We start from the raw sequence: 26,986 nt of genomic DNA on the forward strand, positions 1-26,986 counted from the left end.
GGAACTCATTATTTGTTTTATCAATTTTTTATAGTTCAACGAAGCGCAATGCATTCATTAAAGAAAAAATACTGGGGGAGTGGGGTGGGTCAGTTTTCTCGCAATTATGACTTGGTATCTCATAATTCTTGTAATTACCTCATAAAGATCACGTAATTATGTAAGAATTTTGTAGTCGTGTAATTACCGGATAAGGATATCATATCATAAAATAAGATCTCGTAATTACGATATAAAATCTCATAATTATATTAGATATAATCTCATATGATTTATGCCTTACACCAAGTGCTGCTAAAATAATAATGACGAATTATTAGGTTATTATTGTTTCGATTGGACTACGTAACACATGTCGCTTTCAAGATTGTGTTGATCAGTTTAGCAGCTGAATCTTCAGTTCATCAACATATTTAGCGATTTTTGAAATATTGAGTCAGCTATTTTAGCAAGGAGAAGGAACAAATGCGATAGTCTTAACATTTGTCTTAGTTAATTTATATCTGTTGACGCTTCTGCCTGTGGCTGCTGAAAGCTTATGCGAAACTAAGCAGGCAAACAGGGTGTAACGGAATTTATAAACGACTACATAACCGAGTTACACACGGAGAAATAAGCTCGGACATTACCTGGTTTCTCAGAGGCTAATACTATCATTTACTAACCGGACTAAGTGTTTAAAATAGCTTTTAAAAAAAAATTGATTTCTATGGATAACAGATTATTAAAGCGAATTTAACCGCACGGAGACCCACTGCGCAGAGACACGTTGAAGCGACGTCTTTTCTACGTCATTTTTGCACGTACCATTTTGGTCCTCTGAAGGTGCAGATAGTGACGCCAGATGACGTCTTTTTTTCGACGTATTCCGAACGTCAAGTATTGACGTCCCCAGGACCTCCAGATAAGGGCTAATTCTAGTCGAAATGAGGTCGTTGTGAGGTCCAAATGTGGACGTTTGGATTAGAATTATCATGGCATGTTATGCTAATTCTAATAAAAATGTTATCTCGACATAAAATTTAAACATATTTAAACACATTGTTTTTACAGGTCTACTGTTTCTATTCTCTGTACACTGTAGTTCCATTTCAGAAGGTGGCATACTGTAGTTCCAGAAGGTGGAGGACCTGTTTACTGTACCAGTTTATTTTCCTGTAGCTTCGTTTGACTCAGCAGCCGATTTGAACTGGAAATGCTTTACACTTTTGTATGCATTTTGCATGCATTTCCAGTCATCATATTTTTATTCAAATAAGAAAAAAAATCACAATTCACTCATCACACATTTCTTTCCATTTTTATTAATTCCATCCACCAAAAAATTAAAAAGTTAATCAGTCATGATCGATGAGAGTTGAGAGATGAGTGTGTCCACTTGACCTCCACATCTTTGTGGTGCATGCTTTAAATGCTCTGAAGCACACATCCTTATAAAGCCCTCTGTGGCTGCCGGGTCAAATTTCATGACTCCATCTGCACGAGTAGAAAAAGACAAGTGATTAGAATTATGAAGGTAATCTGCAGTCATACACCAAGTCCCCATATTTGAAAGCAAAACTTGGTTGCCTATGCATCCACTACCAATACTGTACAAAACCATATCTGCAAATGTTAAAGATAGTCACAGCTAGTAGACATTAGGCAGAAATCAAGTTATAAATCAAATTATTACAGGTTGGCAAGGGGTAATGTTCTTGCCTTAGCCAACATGAAATATGGGCTTACCTTGTATTGCTCTATAAACCTTTGTGTTCTCCAAAGGTTTCTTGCCCCTTTTCCCCTTCCCCTTCATATTAAACCTCGCCATCAGGGCATTACTGAAGAGCCTAAAAAAAAAAGACATTTATAAATCAATGTGAATGATATACATAGGAACAACATCAATTTAGTATAAAGGCTTTATGACGTGTGATCAGTGTACCCTAGGTTGGCCCCCTCTTTCCAGAACAGCTGGTGCTGGTCTATAAGACCACAATGCGTTGTGAATTTATAATTTCACTTAATTTTTATCTATTATGACATACTCAGACATTGTTTTATGCAAACAGAAATGAATGTTATAATGGGAGTCAATGGTGCAAAAAATGTCTGCAGGGTAAAAGATGGAACTTTTTCTTCTACAGTATATTATAGTCCTATTAGATCCAAGATTCAAAATTTCATAAAAAACTGAAATGCAAAAAATTTATCAAGGGGCACAAAAGGGTTAAGCAAGAAAAAAGGCAAATGAAAACATGCTGGTCCACACCCAGAATAAAAAAGTTTAAGCAGAGCACCCACCCACCCACAATTCATACTGTATGTAGAAACATACCGGTCAAGGACTTTGTGGACACAGTCCTTGGTGTTCTTCCCTCCAATACATGCAATTTGCAGCACCTGTTGGAATAAGTCCATTATAAAGTTGACTGACACTCCTCAGAGGAACCGAACAGTTTTGTACTGTATTGTATTGTGTTATGCAAGACTCCATTTTTTTCACACTTGTAAAACCTACCAGGGTATCAAAAGCTTGCGCATCACAGAGGCGTTGCTCCTCTGCCTCAAAATCCACCATAGTCTCCATCCTCAAAATGTGCACGGCTGAAGAGGCAGGTTCTGCTTTTTTGTACTGATCGCGCAGGTCAAACAGCAGGGTTAAGACCTTTTTCTGAAACATTGAAATACATTTGTTGCTTACTATGATTACCTTAGAATAGCAAGGCTAGCTAGCTAGCTGGTTCAAAATTATTTTTGTAATCGGTTTCAGTGTTTATCAATACAGTAGACAGTGTTGGAGAAAGAAAAAAGTTCAAACAAATGTTATAATATAACATGATTGAAACTACCCTACAATTGATGGTAGATAGATAGATAGATAGATAGATAGATAGATAGATAGATAGATAGATAGATAGATAGATAGATAGATAGATAGATAGATAGATAGATAGATAGATAGATAGATAGATAGATAGATAGATAGATAGATATACTTTATTAGAAAAACAAGCCACTGCTATAACTGAAAAGCAGTTTGTGTAGACCGAGAGAACAGTAGTCAAAGAGAGAAAGTTGTAGTATTAAGTCTCTCTCTCTCTTTCGCTCATCTCACACTGCCAATAGATCAAATACTTACCATCCGTAGGCAATGGGAATGTCCATTTTAGATCTGTCACTGCATCTGCACCACAGAAAGTTTAATTTAGACATTACCAAATGACAAACTTTAACAGATTCGGGCAGGATTAGAAGAGAAATAATCTTAAATAACGTGATTAAAACAATTACAGGTTCATCAGTACGACTAACTGAATTGCAAAGTGTTTTGATGAAATTGCGGCCTTTGGACAACTCACCATGCCTTGGCCCGTCATAGGGGGGGCTGGTAAGATCACTGTGCCGGGATCTTTCATCACATCTGTAGGCATCAGTACGGTGTGACCCGTCATGCCTGTCCGTGTACCTCAAACCACCGTGCCGTGACCTGGACCTGTCCGTGTGCCTCGAACCACCGTGCCGTGACCTGGACCTGTGTCTGGATCCTCTGCTGGACCTAGTACCATTTAAATTTATTTTAAATCACTTGGACATAATACCATAACACGGAAACAGACTAACACCTACTGGTTGGCGAACAATATGTGCTGGAGACCAACCAGTAGAAGCCAGCCAATACTGTGCCTTATCCTGTTTCTTTACCTAGAGCGATAGCCATCCATGAGACATCCCGCGTGGTGCTTCATTGTTGGCTTGTCTCTGCCTCTATCTCACCCTGACAGTCTCTGTGCCTGACGGAGGGGGTGTGAGCAGAGGGGCTGTTTGCCTATTCGATACGAACGCTCTAATAAATGCCGCTTTATCGCGGTGCTTTTGGCATATTTAAAAGCACAAAAGCACACGATTTGATTTTTTGATTGTTTGCTTTTCTCTGCGAGCGAGCTCTCTCTCACTCTGAAATTCTCTGCTCCTGATGCAGGCACTCTTTTGAAGAGAGATATCTGTCTTGTCGAGCACACTTTTGACTAAAGGGTGTTATTTCATGTCTAGAGGGCTCTAATAATGTTAACAGCGTGGGAGAGTTTATAAGGGCTTAAAATATATAAAAATAACCATACAAACATATGGTTTCTACTTCGCGGATTTTCATCTATCGCGGGGGGTTCTGGAACGCCCGTGATCGAGGAGGGATTACTTTAAGATTTTCTGCTGTGCTGACCAAATTATCAATGCCATCTCGTATCATCGGCCATTTTAACTATGGCTAATGTTTCGCTAATGTAAGCTAACAAAGAGGCAATGCAAAATGGCCACTAAAGCTAAACAGCTAACACTTTCGCAAACAGTCTCAATTAACAAACATATAGTAGAAGACAAAACAAAAAATAAGTAACACCCTAACACAAATAAACAACTCACACTTACAAATACATGAATAAACATACAATTAACTCACCTGGCCGAGCATTTCTTCCGCTTGTTGCAAGACAAACTGAGCAGAGCCGATCGAGTGAACAAAGTGATTCGCCGAATGCCTTGGGGTGTTGCCTCGGCCAATCAGAGTGGCGTTGGGATATGATGACGCGCTGCCTCAGCAAATCAGTGGCATTGACTGGATTAAATCATGCCCACCATAATTTTTTTTATTAATTAACTACAATGCTGATATTTGTCATAAATGTAAAAAAAAAATAAAAGTAAAAAAAAGATTACCTTTTTTTTTAATGAAAAAAATTAAATTAATTCATTAAATTTCTTGCACCTGTGTTAGACGTCCCCATGATGTCCAAAAAAGTTACGTCCGATGTTTAACGTCTTATCGACGTCTAAGTGGGTCATAGATCGACGTCCAAATAGCAGACATAGTTTGCACGTCGTGTAGAAGTCGAGAATTGGTCTTGGACCGACGGACGTAATATAGACATGATCTGCACGTCCATACGACGTCTAATGTTTAGTGGGGAGTCTCATTTTTGTTCTTTTCATTCCAGCTTTTTTTTTTTTTTGAGTGCGCTTTTTGTGTGAAATTGCGATAAACATCTTTCTATATATTTGTATATGTGTCTTTTCACAAAAGCTTTTTGTCCACTTCATAAAGTTAATTTCAGTATTTACATAATTTAAAGCTGCGCGACTCCCTGTTTTAACGTATTCTACATTAATTTTAAAAATGGCCAACAGGTACTTTTATTTTTTACAAATATGTTTGCATTGGTTTCCCAAGTCGGAGATATATCTTTCTGATTATCCATATTAACATTCTGCTTTTTCTGTGTGTGTAAGATTAGTTTTCTTAAGTCATTTGAATATGAGTACGAAAAGACAAACATTAAAGTGAAAAAGTCAATGTGATGAGCATAATTTTCTATTTGCTTCTACAGTTACTTTCTTTTTTTTAAAAAAAAAAAAAAGTAGCTTTGTACGCTTAATTAAAGCAGCAGTTGTTTAGGAAGAAACATTTTTTTAATTACTTTTGAAAGATTTTTTCCACATAGAAATCGAAAACTAAAATAATGATTAAAAGAATGCAAAGGCACATATTAAAGAGAACAATTAGCCTCTAAGAAATAAAAGGGTTTGAGCTAAAGAGGCTGCAAGTGCTTGTGTGTGTTAAATCACTGAATCCTCACTACCTTAGAGACAGTAATGGCATCTTAAGGAAAAACATGCTTTTTATATTCAGTTTCTATAGAACACAAGTACTGGATTCCTTTTTTATTTTTCCCGCTGTCATTTTGGTTACTATGCTAGTGTTAAATGTCTCATTCTTGTGCTGTGCCAAGGACACATCCGCCATTTAGTTGCATATACGATGGTATCTGTATGCTATAAAGCAATTTTTAAGGGTGAATATTAAGTGACCTCTGAAGAAGTGTTATGCCCCAACTCCAAATTCGCCCAGTATCTTGAGCCTTTTATGAAGCCAACAGAATTAAACTGACAAATTGTTTGAATTTGAGTGCAGAGTAGAAAGAGTGTACTGGGGGAGTAGTGTTGGTATAAAGTAATTATTAATCTATTAACTATTTTTTTTCTAAACTTTGTAGATTATCATTTTACTGCATCTATTGATATTTATTGTTTCTACTAATTAGCCTATTACAGATTATTTTAAAATAAAACATAAATTGACCTTTGAATTGTGCACTTCAAAAGCTGCTCAAAGATGCTTAGAGTGGGACCACAGACATCAGGGCAGTTTCAGCTTAAACAACTTATGTTTTAGTTAATAACTTCAAAATCTGTTGAAGCAGTCTGTTCAACACGGAACATCTCTCATTTGTTGTATGCAAAGTGCCTATCATTTCTAGCATATACTGCTGAAAAAATGGCCTAAAAATTGTTCCTAAGCATCAACTTTTGGAAAGTAAACCACACCAGGATAGTCTTCACTATGCATTTTATGATCGAAATAGAAAATAAAAACAGCTGTTAGGTTTGTCAATTAGAACTATAGTAGACACACAGAAGCCCCAGTGTAGGACATATATTATGGCTGTATGTGCAACGAGTGAAATAAGGGTTCACTCATTAAAAATAGCAAAGGTTCTACCTTTGTTATCTCCTTTCTCAAATCTATTGAAGGACTGGTTGGCATCAGCAAGGAGCTAATTTCACTTTATGGCCCATTTACCTATATCATTAAGTGAATACTTTATTTCCTTAGTATCAGTTACATGGGATTTCATTTGATGAAGCTCATACAAATAAAACATCAATATATAACTACAAAATAAGGACATCAGTAATCATCATTCCGCCAAAGTGTTAAAGTCAAAATGTTATTTTCATACATCTCACAGTTTGTGAGTGAGTACTTTTATGAAGATAATTGTCAATACTTATGTAAAATTATGTTTTTGGACTTTTCTAGCACATTCAACACCATCCAACCTCTGCTCCTTAGGGACAAGCTGACTGAGCTGGGAGTAGACTCACACCTGGTGGCATGGATCGTGGACTATCTTACAGACAGACCTCAATATGTGCATCTTGGGAACTGCAGATCTGACATTGTGGTCAGCAACACAGGAGCGCCGCAGGGGACTGTACTTTCTCCGGTCCTGTTCAATCTATATACATCAGACTTCCAATATGACTCGGAGTCCTGCCACGTGCAAAAGTTCGCTGATGACACTGCGATTGTGGGCTGCATCAGGAGTGGGCAGGAGGAGGAGTACAGGAAGCTAATCAAAGACTTTGTTAAATGGTGTGACTCAAACCACTTACACTTGAACACCAGCAAGACCAAGGAACTGGTGGTGGATTTTAGGAGGCCCAGGCCCCTCATGGACCCTGTGATCATCAGAGGTGACTGTGTGCAGAGGGTACAGACCTATAAATACCTGGGAGTGCAGCTGGATGACAAATTGGACTGGTCTGCCAATACTGATGCTCTGTGTAAGAAAGGTCAGAGCCGACTATACTTCCTTAAAAGGTTGGCGTCCTTCAAATCTGCAATAAGATGCTGCAGATGTTCTACCAGACGGTTGTGGCGAGTGCCCTCTTCTACGTGGTGGTGTGCTGGGGAGGCAGCATAAAGAAGAAGGTTGTCTCACGCCTGGACAAACTTGTTAGGAAGGCATGCTCTATTGCAGGAATAAAGCTTGACAGTTTAACATCTGTAGCAGAGCAACGGGCACTAAGCAAACTCCTGTCAACCATGAAGAATCCATTGCATCCACTTAACAGTGTCATCTCCAGGCAGAGGAGCAGTTTCAGTGACAGATTTTTGTCACTGTCCTGCTCCACTGACAGACTGAGGAGATCGTTCCTCCCCCACACTATGCGACTCTTCAATTTCACCCGGGGGAGTAAATGCTAACATTATTCAAAGTTATTGTCTGTTTTTACATGCATTTTTATTACTTTTTAATTTATTATTATTTTTTTTTGTATCAGTATACTGCTGCTGGATTATGTGAATTTGCCCTTGGGATTAATAAAGTATCTATCTATCTATCTATACACCAAACCCAGCTAGTAAATTTAGACTTAATAGACCATTTTAGCTAAACACTGGATTAAATACTGTATGTTAAGAGGTAATAAGGCCATGTGGATTTTATTTCAGTGATGGGGAAGATCAGACCAATTTAAGATGAAGTAATTGCACCTCAAGTCAACTATGACAGTCATGATATCTGCATGGGATAGCTTAATCAAGATGCTCCCTCGATCCATTTCCTTATGGTCAGGATAAGCAAGACTGCACACATGTTGCATGAAAAGCACCATCACAGAATGAATTTGCTTTTGTTAACAGAAAGCACTTTCATTCAATTAACTTACTCTAATATGTAATGCTCAAATGTGTCTGAGTAACATTGTTGTGAGGTTATCTCGCTCAACACATCATTCCTATATTTTATCAAACAGTAGTTGTGGGCAGCAAATTTCAGGGTCATACAGTGTGTGATTGTTGGCTTCTTGGAAAGTAAGCCTAATTCTTAATATATTATTTAATTACCTGCACATTACAAACAACTTGTTTCAGGTAATACTGGCTGCACCACAAGGGAGGACATAAAATGAAAAGCATTCCCGCACATGATCGATGATAGAACCGATATGTATATACAGGGTGGCCCATATTTACCATATATACTCGCGTTTAAGTTCTCCCACATATAAGTTGGGGCTTCATTTTACTGTATAATTTCTGGCATTTTATAATGACAGTCATATGATTCAAATGCAGAAAACTCAAGCTATTGGTCCAAGAGATTAGGATATGCTAACTCCCACCTGAGAGTGTAACCACAAAGCACATTGCCTTATTTTTCTGTGTATTGTGTCTACATGACCACACGGTAAACCCAAACTATTCCAAAGTGATGTTTGCACTGTTTTGTGTTTTTTGTATCTCACACCCTCATACAACTTTATCATAAGAGCATCCCTTATCTACAATGGAGCATTTGATCAGAAGAAAGTATGAAGCTGGTTTTAAATTAAAAGTCGTTGAAGTGGCTAAAGAAATTAGTAACTGTGTTGCTGCAACACAATTCGATGTATCTGAGAAAGTGGTGCAAGATAGGTGGAGGCATGAAGATGTAAAAAAAATAAATAAATAAGTGTCGTATTTTTGAACGGGTGTATAAGTCAGGGTCTGATTTTATGATTGATTTTTCAGGTTTTAAGACCTGACTTATATGCAGGTACTGTATGTATATGATTGAAAAGGCATTATTGTCAGAAAATTACCAAAGTTATTATTAAGTTCGATAATGGAACATGAACAATAGGAACCTTAAATGTATTTACATCCCCTGTTCTCCATGGCGTGGTCTACCAATGAACCATCCAGATCGATACACGGCTGAAGAAGAACCCAGCTTTGAAAGGCAAAAGAGCTGTGTTGGCATCAGTACGCACACTCCTGGGCCTACCTGTTTCCTTCGCTTGCAAAAGAGTACCACTGATGTCGAATTTTGTGTTTATTTTTGAGATGGTTAACACACTAGGGTCACTGCCTCCGAACTCAACTGCCATCCTCTGTTTCACCACCGCATAGTTGTTTGTTGTGGAGTGTAAACGCACACAATGTACACGCTGCTCTGGCGACAATCAATTTGCTGCCATTCTGAATTCAAACATAACAGGGGTTGCCCGGTCCAGCACATTGTTACTCCCACTCTCAGGCTACACAGTGATGCCATTATCGATACTTTTTGTGAAGTAGTTAAATGTTACAGCCTGTGAAAAGTCATATACATAAATATGGGCCACCCTGTATATAATATATTGTAATGACCCGGCAGTCAGCGCTGACAGCGTGGTACATTGTGGGTATATTTCTGTAACGTTTACTGTTTGTACTGGGCAAGCAAGGTAATTGATTTCCTGTTCTATAAATGTTACATGTGTTTATGTTTCAGTTGCTTGGGTAGGCTTGGGTCATTTGAAGCCCAGGTATAAGTAAGTGTAACAAGTTACCATCAGTGAGAGGGATGTTTCTATGAATGACCTTGACAATGGCCTTGCAGTGTGTTTAGCTGGAGCTTTGTTTCTGACTATCTGCTCTAATAAAGAGATACAAAAGGACAGAGCTGTGTGTTGCTAGATTCCATCTATGCAATTATGTACGGAGACACTCGGGGTCGTGCGGTGTATGGGACACGAGTGTTCGCTTGCTTAATGAGCTAGGTACAGCTGCGTGCAAGGCGCAGCATTCCGCTGGCCGACCAGCTTGGGGGAAGTGCGCAGTAGAGTTCGGCTCCGAGAACTTCAATACTCAACCACCAGTCGTTACATTGGTGTCAGAAGTGGGATCTCAGGCTGTTTAGAAGACGCCGTTATGGATCAGAGTATTGTCGAATTGGAGCGTGCCATCCAAGAGCACAGCAGAGAGGAGCTGACTAACCGACGCCGGCGTGAAGGTGAGAGCGTGGGAGCATTCGTAGCTGACATCAGGGTCGATGCACGGACAGGCTACCCTACTTTCCCGGCAGCAGCGAGGGAGGAGCGCAGCCTCCATGCTTTCCTGCAGGGCCTTACACCGGAGTGTCTCCACCAGCATGTCCATCTATTGTCACCCCGAGATCTGAGTGAGGCACTGCGGGAGGCTGAGCGGGCTGAGGAGGTGCTACAGGCTGGGTCAGCGACGGGTCGATCGCCACGCCTGCACCAGCTGACGAGAGCAGTTGAACGAGGGATGGAAGGGGACCAGCTTGAGGAAGTGGGGGTCAGTCGCGTCCAACCAACATCAACCCCCAGTCCAGGGAAGCAAATATGCATCAGACATTAACCGCTACAGACGCTACCCACGTCGCCAAGGTCCTCCACGAAACTATCAGCAGAATAACCACAGTAGATCTCCATCATCCGCCCTCAGTGTCGAGATGGACGGGACTCAGGACTGAGCCATAGCAACGGGTGCTAGAACGTCAGGAGAGTCGAAGCGTGTCCGTCGTCGGCCAGGACATTTGTTGGATTTTTATTGTGGAGATTGGGGTTGTGGGGACACTAACCCTCTTGGGGGGGGCTGTGTAATGACCCGGCAGTCAGCGCTGACAGCGTGGTGCATTGTGGGTATATTTCTGTAACGTTTACTGTTTGTACTGGGCAAGCAAGGTAATTGATTTCCTGTTCTATAAATGTTACATGTGTTTATGTTTCGGTTGCTTGGGTAGGCTTGGGTCATTTGAAGCCCAGGTATAAGTAAGTGTAACAAGTTACCATCAGTGAGAGGGATGTTTCTATGAATGACCTTGACAATGGCCTTGCAGTGTGTTTAGCTGGAGCTTTGTTTCTGACTATCTGCTCTAATAAAGAGATACAAAAGGACAGAGCTGTGTGTTGCTAGATTCCATCTATGCAATTATGTACAGAGACACTCGGGGTCATGCGGTGTATGGGACACGAGTGTTCGCTTGCTTAATGAGCTAGGTACAGCTGCGTGCATGGCGTTGGCATTCCGCTGGCCGACCAGCTTGGGGGAAGTGCGCAGTAGAGTTCGGCTCCGAGAACTTCAATACTCAACCACCGGTCGTTACAATATTATATATTATAACTTGCTTTGTATGTTGTCTTGGATAAAGGTGTATGCTAAATTAGTAATAATAATAATAATAATAATAATAATAATAATAATAATAGAAAAACCATTGATTCATTAAAAGATATGTGGCAGTGTTTGGACTGGTCAGACAGGACACTGCTGTACAAAGGTTCGCATCATTGTCATGGCCTGTGCAGTACTGCCCAATATAGTGCAGAAATTTGGACTGCTTCTGTCACCTGAGATAGACCAAGATGAGCAAGTGCATTGATGACCCAGACTTTGTTCCTCAGGAAATCAATGCTTAGGCAGTTTAAAGACATTTGGATGTTGCATATTGAATCCAAAGAGGCTTGTTTGTATTTGAACATTGATATTAACTTTCAAAATAATTTTATGCTGTTATAACTTCAGTAAGAATGTTCTTAAAGTATTGGTTTGGTATTTTTCCAGTTGAAGTTATTTCAGTCATGGTATGTACTGTATCAACTTGCAAAATGAAACTGCATTACATGGTGAAGTATATTTTATAAATCTAAAAAAAGAACAAACATGCTTTTGTGCTTTATAATGGAGCTAAAGGGTACTGGACCTCAAACCCTTATAACTTACCAAATATGTCCAAATTCATGCTGCTGTGCTTTTCTGAATGTAGAATAAAAGATAAATAATACCAGCTAATTAAATGAGATCAGTGCTATCAGGTGTTGTCACTGATTAGGAATCTGTTTGGAACAAAAACCTGCAGCCACAGTGGTCCCCCAGGGCTGAGTTTGAGAACCCCAGCTATAGAATGTAAGCAAGTGTCAGATTTATAAAACTTGCAAACGCACACAGAGAGGGTTGACAGTTGCTTTCGTAATTCTCCATGCAAAGTCAGGATTTATAAAAGAAAACTTGACTGGAGAACTTGTGTATATAATTACAACAACTCTGACCCATTCATAGGCAACATTTTGGAGAAACCAGGAAGCAACGACACCCTTAGTAAAGTAGTGAAATGCTATCAAATCAACTAAATGATGACTCACGTGTATAATAATCCATATCACTGAGCTGTTATTACAATGTGCATTGATGTGATAAACATACTAAAGCTCAAAAGAATATGATGCATAGACTGTTTCATATCCTTTTTAAGAGAGCCAATGCTGCATATTTGCAATGAAGAACATTTTGATTTTTTTTTTTTTGTTAGTTTAAGGTATCAACTGTCACTTCTCAGGATTAGAAACCAAAGTGCAATAAAGACAGGAAGTGTTATTAACTCCCTGCATACATAATGCTATAAACATTATGTCCTATAACTTTTTCATAGTCTAATCGTTTGACACATTGTGGCATGTTTTCTTGGAAACTATCCAAACAGTCATGTATGAAGAAAACACGTTTTTAAAGAAATGCAGAATTTTTTTTCCATAATGATGTCTTTCTTATGAGCTAATCTAGTCTACTAAGCACCATTTTCTTTTCTTAAAGTAATTGGGTAATAGCAATAAATGTACCTAATGAGAATGATGCTGCTTTTAAACAGCGAGCATTGACCTTCCATTAATATATTATTCATTTGTAATGCCAAGTTGAGACTGACTGACAAACATTGTGGCTCAGCAGCCTGGATTAACCCATGATTCATTTATTATGAGGCAAAGTAAAGTTGGTAGAGGACTTGCTCATAGTGCTGCTGTAAAGATGCCAGTTTTTGTACTTTTGGGTCTTTTGAGTATAATGCCATAGTTATTCAAGGAGTAACACAATCTCTCATATTGACAATTTATAGATTTCCAAAATATAATGTGTCTTTTACCAAGGCATTCTGAGGCTAATTATTTAAATTAATAACTAACTATGACATGTTGCTAATTGTAGACAATTTCAGTTTTCAAATGAATAATCAGTGTGACCCTAAAGCAAGAGAATTTCCGAATTTACTGCACTTTTTTGATCTTAGTCAGCATGTCAGCCAACCAAGAGATAAGGGAGGGCACACACCAGATTTAATACTTTCAGAAGGATTAAAAGCTGACATGAGACAGGTATTTTATTTGATGTAAAAATACTGATAGCTACAACTAAAGAGAATCGAATAGTTAAAAAACATTATTTTGATTCATGTGAAGACTTAGGGCTTGCTAAAATTCTAAATAATCAGTCTGAATGTAGTGTTTACCCTTATACAGCTATCCTTGTAAACAGTAAAGTGGAAATTTGAATGCAAGGTAAGGGCTGCAGCTGACATCGTGAGCCCCAAGAAATTGTTAAGAAATTCTCCAGAACTAAAATACCTTATAACACTCGAATAGTGTCTATTTTAAAGGGAAAATGCTATACAGCTAAGCGTAAATGGAGAAAAACTACACAACCAGTCTACTATGAAATATTGAAGGCACATACATATAACTGAATATAACAAAGTGGTCCTTGTTGAGAAATAGTCCTATTTCATTAAATGGAATGCCTCTTGAAAACTACTAGCAAATCTTGAGAGGCTTGTGCAACATTTTGTAAACACACGAAAAAAATACATATAATGTGTCCCACCAAAGTTAATTCTGTTGAACCCCAACATGCTCTTTCAAGTGACTTAAATTCCTTTATTCAAATGGATCTACTTGAACTCTGTAGTAGAATTTCTCAAATAAAATCCTAAATGTGTGGCCTTAACCCAGTCCTGAAAGGCTTTTTCAAAGAAGTCTCTGATGTGCTTATTCATAGTGCATTTGGCATAGTGAACTCGTCATTAGATACGTGGATCTTTCCAGATTATCAAACTTGTTAAACCCCTGCTCAAGAAAAATAACCTTCCTTTCTTAAGTAAAATTCTAGAAAAGGCAGTTTTAAGGCAGTTAAATGAATATCGTATATATGCTCCAATAGAGGCCCCCGGCATTTATTTGCAAAACTAGCCGCGGCTCCCAGCGCTTAATAGAGACCGGCTGCTATTAAAGACCAGCCATTATTAACAAAAACCTTCAGAACGCAATATTTTTTTTGCATGTGTCGGTACAGGTAGGTACACAAAAATATCGGTTAATATTGCAAACAGCTACTTTATTTGAATTTCACATGCTGCATAAGACTGTTAAAGATAAATGGCAATGTCTTTCTGTATCTTTCGCTGTTATTTGTCGTCCAAATCCTCAATGACGGCTTCTTTGTTGTCCAGTTCACAATCGTCTTCCTTTTTTTTCCAGGTTTGTCCGTATTTTGGTCAACCCAGCACGAAAATGAAGCAGTTTTAGAAACCAGTATATCCGTATTTCTTATATATGCAACATGCTGACATGCACATGTATTACACACGTCGATAAATATACAGATACATACAATGTACACTAGTAGGCAAATATTAAAGACCCGGCTACTATTTGGCCGCGTCCCCTCTGAAGCCCTGCGCTTATTAGAGACCAGCGACGATAAGAGACTTGGCGTTTATTGGAGTATATACGGTATTACAACAAACATTCTGTTCTTGGTATGTTTCAGTCAGTTGTTTTAGAACAAAGGATGTGCACCTTTTAAAGTGGTAAATGATTTGCAAGTGAATGAGGAAAGAGGCCACATTATTGTTGTTATTCAGTTAGACTTCAGTGTAGCATTTGAAACCACAGACTACAGTATTCTAATTCATTGCCTTTGACAATGGGTGGGTCTCTCCAATACTGTTTCACTTTTTTTTAACAGGTAGAAAATGATTTGTTAATTGTAGTGATTATAGACTGTGTACCACAAGGAACTATTCTGGGCCCACTGCTTTTTTTCAATCTACATGCTTCCATTAGTTTGATAATTTTAAAACATAAGGTGAACTACCACAGCTATGCAGATGACACACAGCTTTATTTATCTCTAGCACCTGATGACCCTGATGCTCTGGGCTCTTTGATCCAATGTCTTACTTGTATGTCCAAATGGATGAGTAGTAATTTCCTCAAACTAGTTGTTTGCAGAAATGGAAATAATGAGGGTAAACTCGATCCCTTACCATTAAAAATCAAGGCAGAGGTAAAATCATGGATTCTGACCTAAAGTTTAAATCGCTCAATAGTCAGATTACTAGGACTGTATTTTTTCTATTAAGGAGTATTACTAAATTAGACCACTTATAAGATTGCAAGAGAAATTATTTCACAATTAATTTTACTCAGCTAGACTTAAATAGGACTACTTAAGAAAGACATTAATCAGTTGCAGATAGTGCGGAATGTAGCAGCAAGAATTGTAACTAGAAAATGAAAATCTGAACACATCTCAGAAGTTTTAGCTTCATTACACTGGTTACCTGTGTCCTTTAGAATTGATTTTAAAATACTGCTAATGGTATTAAAGCTTTAAATAATCTGTGTCCTTCCATATCTTGGAATGCCTTTGCCCCTACTCTCCAAGTCATAACCTTAGATCTTATTCTGTTTATTATTTCAAAAGCTAAGCATAAAAATAGTGGTGAGGCTGCATTTTGTTTTTATGCATGAAAAATCTAGAATACTTTACCAAAAGAGAAATGCCACACTTAAAACCCACTTTATCATAGCTATATTTTAGTTGTATTCTTAATAGTCTATATAGGCATAGAATTATGATATTCTTCAGGGATTTGCAAGCTTTACTAATCTCTACTTTCTCTGCTTTCATTTCTGGTCTTTCTAAAAAGCCACTAGCACCTGACTGAGGCACAGTACAGCCATCTGTAATGATCTATGTTATTCTAATAAAAGTGGGTGCCTCGCTGTCCGTGAGACCCACTGCATTGATTCCTTTAGGATGAAGCCTAAAAAGGATGATTAATGGTATAAGCACTGTGATGTCTATCTATCTATCTATCTATCTATCTATCTATCTATCTATCTATCTATCTATCTATCTATCTATCTATCTATCTATCTATCTATCTATCTATCTATCTATCTATCTATCTATCTATATATCTAAAGGTTCCACTGTGTTTTCAAAGAGTGATAATGTAACAAAGGTTCATATTTCCTGTTTATAGTGACACACATTTAAATTTTCAATGGTGCATTAAAGCTTTTTTGCACAGCTTCCATTCCAGTTTACTTCTATATGATGATGCAAATAACCTCAAATTATATTATAGGCGTTTTGGTGGCTTTCAATGACATAGCAGTCCACACCTCAAATGGAATGACACAAGACAGACATCTTAGTCTTGCAGGGAGTGTAATTTGTAAATTGATTGATTGTTGTCTTCACTTTTGGCAATGTCAGTAAGGTTCCACTTTATTTTTCTCTTATTTAATTCTCTTTATTCTATTCATGTACCTTCTGCAACCAAATATTTTCAAAATTCCACTTAAATGAATTAGGTAAAGCGAAATAATAATGGAATAAATTTGTCAACATCCATTAAAAATTGGCTCTGACTTGTGTTTATTTAATTTCTATGTGAATATATATATTTGTGACGTGTGCCTGCCAAATTAGAGTGAATGTAAGTGCTTGAATTTTTGTCAAGCTGGTGACCTGAGGCTCCCTTTTAATTGGTTGCTTTCAAATTTTTCCAGAGATGCAATTCTCTGCACCCAGGACACTCCCACATTTATTCGCAGTGAATTAGTGTTGTTTAAGGTTTTTTTATTCTAATGTAATTTGACATTTATTGATGCAGTCTTTCAAGTTCACGTTAGTGGTTAACAGTTTGCACCTGCCATTAACACAACTACAGATGACCAAAAGCTGTTTTTCGGGAGCTAGCAACTTAAGAAATCAAAAAAAAAAATTGGTTATTTCTTTAATAAAACACCCCTTCATAAATTGTGATCGAGGAAAAACTTATACACCAACTTTTTCTTGCTTTTGTTTTGAGAAACGGAGTTGGCTAACTGGATGTGGTGTAAGTAATGCCTATTGTTTTTTTTTTTTGCGTTACCTGTTTGCTGTTTCAAAGTGTTCTTACTAAAGCATTGTGGACAACAACCAGGAGGCCTAAAACATCTTTCTGAAATATGGAAGTGTAAAAAAAGTAGCTGCAGTCATCTAGGCCAAATTTGTACAAATTATTTTGGTTATTATTGCTGAACAGGTAGATTATGGCTACAGTATTGGTATTAGAAGACATGCCGAAGTGGCAACCAAAAATTGATACATCTTGTCTAGAATAATGGACTTTGAAATTTTGTAGATGATTTGAATTTACTTTGCATGGTCATGATGAGAGTGAGAGCTCCAATAAGTCTGAGATTTTCCATGGGTTGGTGGTTTTTGTTGCCTGTCTCAATAGAGTGTTGAAAGAGCATCTGGAGAATACCACTGTATTTAAACGAACTTCAAAAACTGCACAGAATGAGCTTTTGAACCCATCAGAACAATTAACGCCATACATTTTCTAATTTGATTAAAAAAATAGCATCTGTTTGGACTGGTATTTGGCTAGCGCTGTTACCTGCAGGTGTTTTTTATATAGTCTTTGCTCTGTATTTTGTTTTAATATTTCATTTTATTCTAAGCTTTATTATTCAGCACTTCATGACTTTTGTTTGTGATAGGCGCTTTATAAATAATTTTTACTTACTTAAAAAAAACAAGGTATTTGTTTATTTTGCCAGAAGTCCAATATATAAACCAAAAAAGTAATTTCAATATTGCTGATAGAACTAGTGTAACTTTTCAGAATTGCAAATTTTTAAACATGTTATTTTAAGTGAGATTTGGGTTAGATTAACTTTTTATGAACAATTTTTGACTTGTGATATGTGATATGAAGTAAATATGTTCAAGTTCTGTTGTGTGTCCAAAAATATGATTTTTTTAAAAAAATGGTTAATCTGCTATCCATTAAGAAACCTGCATTTTAAGCACTTAATCTGCTTTTTTTCCTGCAGCCTATCAGACATTAGAAATGTACATATTTTTCTTCATATTAGGAAGTTTTTAAAAAGTACATAAAACCTTTCTCAGAAACACCATGACTCAGGGGAGGCTGAGTGGTTGGCCATGCTGTCAATGGAAAAGAGTCTGGTGACTGAAATGACTCAGTTTAACCTGAAAGCAATTGAGAAATTTTCAGGCCTGAAGAAAAAGAGTGTGACATTTATGTTCAACTAGTGCTACTGAGCAGTGTATGGCCATCATTACAATTTGTGTTCATCTTTTCTTTTCTCCTGAGCTATGAAGTGCCCCTTCAGTTTGGCCCCCAAAAACTGTACCCCTGCCTAAATTTTTTTCATCAGCTGCCACTGCATCAGAGGCCCGATGTGGTAAACTGTTGTGAGTTTTGAAGTACGCGCTGAGGAATCATCAGTCTCAGAGTCATCATTACTGACTAAAGGTCTGATAGAATGCTGACTTCCAAGAACTGTTTCAGTTGTCAGTAGTGCCTCATATGCAAACTTAGATGCACTTAATGAAAAACTTTATATTTCCGGACTGTAGTACATGTCAATATTAAGAAACTTTTAAGCTCTGATTAGAATATCGCTGTTACAATTCAAAAGAAACAGTAATGAGGGCAGTTGTGGGGAACTGTGACAATGTGGGTTCTGCTCCAGGCTCCAGTGTTCATTTTGGGAGCTCATGAACCCGACACCGTTGGTAATGTAATCAGATGAGCTGATTAGTGAGGACATCATGAAACAAGGGGATGGTGCAAAAATGTGCAAAGTGCTTTTGATAAGAACAACAAAATCAACAGTGTCCAAATAAATACAGTAGAGCAGTGTCTCAAACAGTCCTTAAATAAATAATCCATTAAAAACAAGTGAACTGTGGAGTAGGGCTGCACCGATTAGTTGACATAATTGACGACGTCGACTACAAAAAATCGTCAACGCGGATTTTTTATTGTCGATGCGTAATAAACAGAACCTTCAGTAGAGGCTCCAGTCACAAAGAACCACATTGGTTTTTGTAACTGCAATGCACTACATGAATGTCTGCGGGCAGTATCGTTTGTTATTGTATGTCAAGAATGCACACAGTCCTACCAATGAAGGTCTGAGGAGAAGAAGAATATAGAGAAAAATAAACGTAGTTGCAATGGCAAGTCGGATAGAGAAGGAGAAAGGAGATGGAAAATAAATTGCGACAGAAAATTTATATTGGCTCCAGCAGACCCTTGTCACCCTGTAGTTAGGATATAGCAGATTGGATACTGGATAGATGGATAGAAACTTTCTAAAGTGAGGGAGCTCACAAACGGAGCTTTCTTTTCACAGTAGAACTACCGCGATGCATGAGCATCTGAAATGCAAGCATCCTGGAGCAGTAATGCCGCCGTCTCTTGAGAGTTTATGCTGGTGCTGTTAGTTAGTTAGTCAGGGTCAGATCAGGAGGGGAGGGAGAGCGTGAACGAGACTGAGAAAATAAAAGTGAAAAAAGTAAACTTTTACAAGTAACAAATTTACACCCGATCTGTTCGTTTTCAAATAATATTGCATTAGTGTGATGATGTTTTCTGATTGGTACTATTCAGGTCATACAATGATTTCTTCAAAATGTCACATATATTTGTCTCTTTCTTTTTTCTTTCAGCAGGCACCAGAAGGCTTGAGCTTATTCAGTGCGAGCAGAAACACGGTTGTTTGTGCTATAACAAGCTTGACCAGGTGGCGATCAAAGCACATGTACGGGGTCCACTGAGAAAACAAGAGCATTTATGGCTTATTCTTTCCTCTGCATGTCCTGGAGTCCTGTGCAGACTGGACAAGATCGGGGGAAAAAAAAATATGTGGTCACTGATTACAACCGCAAGGAGCTATGCAAATGAATATGAATAATGTTGCATCCTTGCCACAATGTTTTCCAAAATGTACTATAAGGTCATAAAATGAATAATTCCAAATATCATATATACCTATGTTTCTTTTTTTGTCAGTGCGGCTTTGACATTACGGGCCATAAGGCGCATACTAATTCAGCATAAGCAAGAACCCTCAATAAAATGGAATAAAAAAATCAAGTGACAATGAGATATGAATAAGGCAGATTCGCCAGCGTTTGTGTATCAGCTTTTATCCATCCAGATAAGGGGCCTCATGTATAACGCCGTGCGTAGAACACGCACTATAACATGCACAAATAACATGCTTACGCACAGAAAAATCCAGATGCAGGAATCTGTGCGTACTCCAACTTCCACATTCTTCCGTTACATAAATCCCGATCAGCGTGAAAACTAACGCTCATGCACGCGCTTCATGTAACGCCCCAACTCCACCCAAATTACGCCTCTTTGAATATGCAAATCAATATAAATCGCCCTTAAGCTCAGCATTCTGTGAAAAGACAATGGGAAAAGCACGGGGGAAAATATAAGAATTTCAGCGAATACCAAGTGGCGGCAAAGGAAAAACATACTATTTGTTCAAATAAACCATGGTATAATCAACAAAAGGAAGTTGATCGAGTGACATAGCGTGTTGGAGAAACTTGAAAGCTCATGTTCACAAAATCGCACAGTGCCGGAAATAAAAAAGAAGTCACATATCAAAGTCGCCGTGAAAAGGCGAGTTGTAGCCCACTGTCTGAGTGTCATATGAAAGCTTATTAGGGTACAGAGACAAAAAGGCACACAGTGGGGAAAAAGCACAAAATGTCAACTTCAATCTCGACATTTCCACTTTAATGACGTAGTTTATTTTGTCATTAAAGTAGAACATCATAAACTTCATCTTAAAATCGTTTAATTAACCAGTTTCTCAAATCACATCGTAATTAAAGTAGCAAGTTAAATGCTTTGTTTTGTATTTGATCTTCTATGTGCTCTATGTGTGTGAATCACTACTTTCTTCTTAAACTGGCTCTCATCCTCCGACTGTACACAGAGTCCATTACATTCGTGATATTACAGCTCTCTGAATAACTAAAATACTAAGATGTATACGTGATATCATTTTTATGATGATAGGAGTTAAACAACTTTATTAAACATGTGTTTCACTTCGATGAAATAATTTATTGCAGCAGTACTCAGTGGCGGCTCTAGGCTTGTGGTGGCACTGGGCAGAGGAAGAATCGGTGGCTCTTTCGCTCACCAATGCCAGTAAGGCAGGTTATGCACGGTGGATGGCCACGTCCTTTGCAGGCACTGCATAGCCGCCTCATGCTCATAACACAAGCATTTAACTTTTGCAGAAATTTGTCGCTGCATTTTTAGCTGTGTTGTTATTTTCTCTTTCTGTTTTATATTCAATATATATTTGCGTAGCTGCCACTGCGGTCCTTGCTTTTCTTTCCCCAAGTAACCGATCGCCACACAATCAGCTCTGTAATAGAAGTTAAGCCATCTGTAAGCTTAGCGCTGATTCTTCAAAACGTTTAAGGAACATTGAAATATCTTCGTAGTATATGTTTAATTATTCTATCCTTCACGACACTCCCAGTGAAGAATATAGACTATTTAAATAAAGTTAAAGTTTTATCTGTATAATTTAATAAACATTTTTTGCTGCATTTCACCTTAAAAATGATATCGTCATCATATGTAAATACGCGCTTTATAAAGTGGCTCAGGTTGTCCGATATTATAACTATAGTAATTGGTTGAGTGCATTTAAAGTTCTTGGGATGAAACTGTTTCTGAACCGCGAGGTCAGTATGGGAATTGCTTTAAAACGTTTTGCAGTGGCTGAGACAGCGTGTTCTTGAAGCTGTATACCGATAATTCTCTTTCCGATCAGCTGCTGCTGTGATTCATACTCAGATACAGTAATATAAATACTCTGAGTGGTGCAGTGAGAGTAATATGGAAAAAGATGATCCGCTGTGGCAACTTCTAACAGGAGGAGCTGAAAGAAGAAGAAGAAGGTGCAGTGAGAGTAACAACGCTAAAGCAGTTATGGTATTTGGAATACTATGGCTGTTCCCTGGACCATTATATTGTTACAAGTTAATTACAATCAGAGGCGTTACAATAATAAACAATATGCGGTTAGTTTCAGGGTATTTATAAAGCAGCATCAGGAAAATAAGGTTTAACCACATAGGAACAGTAGCACTGCTTTGACGCTGGGTGCCGCCAGTCTACAAAACCGAGCGGAGAACTTGCGTACGACAAGGTATGAGGTACCGTGGAAAAGTGCGTGACTTTACGCCAAGTGTAGGTTTTATACATCGCAATTTGAATGTGGAAAAGTTCTTACGCAACATTTCTGTGCGTACGCACCGTTTATACATGAGGCCCCAGATCTTTGATCTGAACTGATAGTTGATCTTTGCACTTAAGGCTTTACACATTATATACAGTAGTTTATGTCTACATTTTGTCATTTATTATTAAAATATGAAAAACATGAGTGGCACAGTGGTAGCGCTGTTGCCTCGCAGTTAGGAGACCCGGGTTCACTTCCCAGGTCCTCCCTGCGTGGCGTTTGCATGTTCTCCCCATGTCTGTGTGGGTTTCCTCTGGGTACTCTGGTTTCCTTCCACAGTCCAAAGACATGCAGGTTAGGTGAATTGGTGATTCTAACTTGTGCTTAGTGTGTGTATGTCCTGCGTTGGGCTGGTGCCCTGCCTGGGGTTTGTTTCTTGCCTTGCTGGCTTGGATTGGCAGTGTTCATCCCAGAAATTTTTTCCAGCCGTGTGGCATGAAAAAGTAGCCGAGTGGGGCGGGACAGGGGAATTTGGTGGTGGGGAAAATTAAATGTGCACTATTTTCATTAGTTTATTATTATTAATTATTTTCCAACGCTGAATATGACTTCCTTTTTTAAGGTTTGACACTTGTGCCAGAATATTTTTATTAAATTTAAGAAGTATCCAATTCAGAAGGATCCTGCAACCTTAAAAAAAGAGTTAAATAACAATTGTTATGACATAAACCAAGAGGCACAAGTATTCTTCAAAGCCAACTTGCATATGCAGAAGGTGTCTTCAGTTAAATATTTATTCTTCTTTTCTTTTTAGAGGCCCAGTTGTCTGCAGCTTTCCCATAATCAAGGTCCCCAGGATCTGGGCCCTTCAAGGAGATCAGCATGAGATTATTTAGTGTGCTTTGATTCATGCGATTTCTCAAATATGTCTTAATCCTTTTAAGGGCAGAAAACCCCCTTTCACATTCAGCTGTGCTCACTGGGATCACTAACCCAATATGAGCTAGTCTGGTTAAACTTGGAAACAACTCTTTAAGCTCTGATTTCTTTGCCATTTATAGGAAAATCTGTTTTGGACTGAAGTCTTTGTATGATTGACTTCTGATCATTTTTGACGCAACTGTCCATTCCTGCCTGCTACTTTCATTTTTTAAAATTGGAGGGCTACCATTTTTGGAGTAATGATCGAAAATAATTTCAGCAAACTCACTTGAATCACGAGTTTCTGTGTTGAAAACTTTTGAAAAGCTGAAAATAATTGGCATGTCAGGGAATCTTGCATCTAGGTGCTTGACAACCGTCTCTAGGTATGTATCATATATTGCAATTTTGAATGACATTACATCACTTTGTGTATAAACAATGTGGAGATCTGACCATTCTTCTGCTAGACAAAGATGTAGGCTTTGAAAATATCTCCCAGGTGTGTCTTTCAACTCCATGATGGACAATTTTGTGGCGAGCAAAACTGGCTCAATTTCGGTAAGATTGACATCTTGCCTTTGCCAAGCCTTAGATAAGTTGGACAACAAAGGTAATAAGTCTGAAAGCATTATCAGAGAAGAAGCAAAATTATACGTTTAAATACATCTGCTTAATCCTTCAGCTGTGATGTCATTTCATTCAGTGGCCGCTCTTTCCAGCACAGCTATGACATTTATCACACACTGTCTTAGTGGCTATACTGCAAAGTCACGAGACAGCCATCTAGTGTCACTGGTCATTTTCAGCTTAATATGGGGAATGTTTAGAATATTTTGAATTTCAGTTAAACCAGCCATCCTAACTAAAAAATTTTGGATGAAATAGAGCAGCTGCTTTAAGATGTCGTTCAGTTTTGTTAAATAAGGTACAGCAGCTGCTGCTTGGGCACTTGCAAGTTTACACAGTTGACCAAGAGTCCAGATGTCTTATCTTTAAGAAGTTTTGCCACACCTTTCTGTTTCCCAATCATAACAGCCACTCCATCTGATCCTTGTTCAACCAGATTAGCAGTTTTCAAGCCTAGAGTGTCCATAGTCTCACTCAGTGTGTTGGTTATTGTCTCCGCTTTGCCATCAATCATATTGCGGGTTGATAAAAAACTAATTCTGACCTCTTTAGTGACCTGGCAAACATATTTAATGTAAATAATTAATTGTTTTACAACTGAGATGACTGTGGTTTCATCACACAGAATACTGAAAAAATTTTATGTGTGTATATTTTTCAGTATGTTAGACTTTATTTCTGATGCTAAGACATCCAGCAGCTCTTGCATTATTCTTTCAGAGGTGTAATGTGCATTTGTACCAACATTGAGATGTTGTAAAAAGCTCCCACAAAGGCATGTCTCTGCAAGTTATTTAACACAGATACAGATCTTTTAATTTGACCAATTCCAGTTAGCTCTAGTACATGCTTTCCTAAAAGGTCAGCAGAAGACTCAATATACGTTTAATTTTTTCATGGTCCAGCAAGCTTTCTTTTCGAATTCTTGTGCGTGGCACGTTTACCCAAGGTAGCTCCCTCCTTTGTGAGGTGTTTGTTTGAATATTTCATGCATGATGAGCACCACATACCATTTTCTTTGACCATTAGCCAATCAAAATCTGTAAACCATTGTTTGTTTATGCCGGAAAAACGGTGCTTAGATTTATCAATTGCCAAAGTGTGTGCTGAAGAGATTTCTCCTGATGGACCAGCCTCTGCAATGTCTTTGTCTTAAATTGCCACATCAGGAGTTGATGCTGCACCTTCATTAGCTTGCGGCGTCTCTTTTCTGAAATAACTGAGCAGTGTTGTTTTCTGAACACTTTTTTTGCTTTTTTTGAGTGGGAAAGTGAGAGCCCGTTGGATATTCAACGCACTACGGCAGGTACACATTTTCGACATTTCCACTTCAATCTCGACGCTTATGTCAAGAATAAAGTCGACATTTCCACTTTATTCTCGACATTTCTACTTTAATCTCAACACTTATGTTGAGAATAAAGTCGATATTTCCACTTTATTCTCGACATTTCTACTTTATTCTCGCCATTTATCTCTAGATTAAAATCGACATGTAGACTTTATTCTCGTAGTTTGTCATTAAAAATAGGACATCGTAAACTAAACTTCATCTTAAAATGAATATTTAATTTACTAGATTTTCTCAAACTCCGTCCTAAATTATGTAGCGCATGAAATGCTTTGTGTTAAGTGTTCCCCGAGCCATGTTAATCGGTATGTGCTTCTTAAACTGACTTTCTCTTGCACTAAGAGGAGGCGCAGGCAGCAATCATCACACGGAATACATTAATTTCATGATATTCCCGTTTCCTGAATATTTACAATGCTAAGATAAATACTTGATATCACTTTAATGATGAAATGCATTAAAGCATGTACGAATCATGTGGGGGCCTGGTGGCGTGGAGGTTGAACTGCTGCCTCGCAGCAAAGTGGGTTCTGGGTTTTCCCAGCCTTGAGTTTGCATGTTTCTCTGGTGGGTTTGCTCGGCATGCTTCAGTTTCCTTTCAAAGTCATGTAGGATGTGGGGTTTTGTGATGCTAAATTGACCCTGCTATTGTGTGTTTTTTAAAGTGTTGAACACTCCATGTTTATAACTAGTTTATAACTAGTTTTAATTTCACAAAGATGTTTATTTTGTGGTGATTGGTTATGTGGAGAAAAAAAAAAGAAGGATAGGAACTGGGGTTTTGGCACATTAGATAGAGACAGCACGCATGCAATTTTATCAGACCTCCTTTCACCCGCCCACCTCCACATCCTCTTTGCTTGTGAACTGCCGCTGTGCTCCTGCTATTACCATGTACACACCCCTCTCACAAGCCCACCTCCCCATCCTCTTTGCTTGTGAACTCCGCTCCGCCTCATCCCCGTTATTAGCTTTAGCATCGAGTGATCAGCAACATCCTGTCTAAAATATTTGCTCACCCACCTGCTTGTCCCTTGTCATCTCTGCAGATCATTAGATCTGCCTGTGGCTGTAGATCTACCAGGCACTCAATTAAATTAGCCGGGCCCAAAACAGGATGTGCAGCCACAGGTCGCAGGCATCAAAATAGTCAGACATGAAATAATCGTGACAAATCAAAAAATAAATTGAACGATTAGTTGACTACCAAAATAATCATTAGTTGCAGCCCTACTGTGGAGGTTAAAATCCAATAAATACAACATTTAAAAACAAGGTTAAAATAATAATGGCTGGAAGCAGTCTTTTCTTAAAAATCCGATGCTTTCTTCTTTCTACCCGGGGGCTCCCTGCTTCTCCCATACGGGGAGTCGCCATACCAGCAAATGCAGCTGCCTTCTGTTCCGGTCCATTAGCCTTCCATTCCCCAGCTATGTAGAGCTCCAGTCGGACCGAGACAGAGGCCAGGGTGCTCACACTTGGGCTCAACACTCCCAAGCCTCCTCAACTGCCGCTTCCTTCAACGGCAAATTGTCTCCTCTGCCAGTCACTCCA

General features: G+C 38.4%; 1 long non-coding RNA gene across 1 annotated transcript; it reads right to left on the reverse strand.

Moving 5' to 3' along the window:
* Nucleotides 1–1,389: 1,389 nt before the first annotated feature.
* Nucleotides 1,390–2,655, reverse strand: LOC120534986. Its single transcript, XR_005634835.1, has 3 exons — nucleotides 2,501–2,655; nucleotides 1,729–1,829; nucleotides 1,390–1,476 (listed from the first exon to the last, which is right to left on the reverse strand). It is a non-coding gene; the product is annotated as an uncharacterized LOC120534986 (long non-coding RNA).
* Nucleotides 2,656–26,986: the final 24,331 nt, after the last annotated feature.

This window comes from Polypterus senegalus, chromosome 9, assembly GCF_016835505.1.
Source record: "Polypterus senegalus isolate Bchr_013 chromosome 9, ASM1683550v1, whole genome shotgun sequence".
NCBI classification, from domain to species: Eukaryota; Metazoa; Chordata; class Cladistia; order Polypteriformes; family Polypteridae; genus Polypterus; species Polypterus senegalus.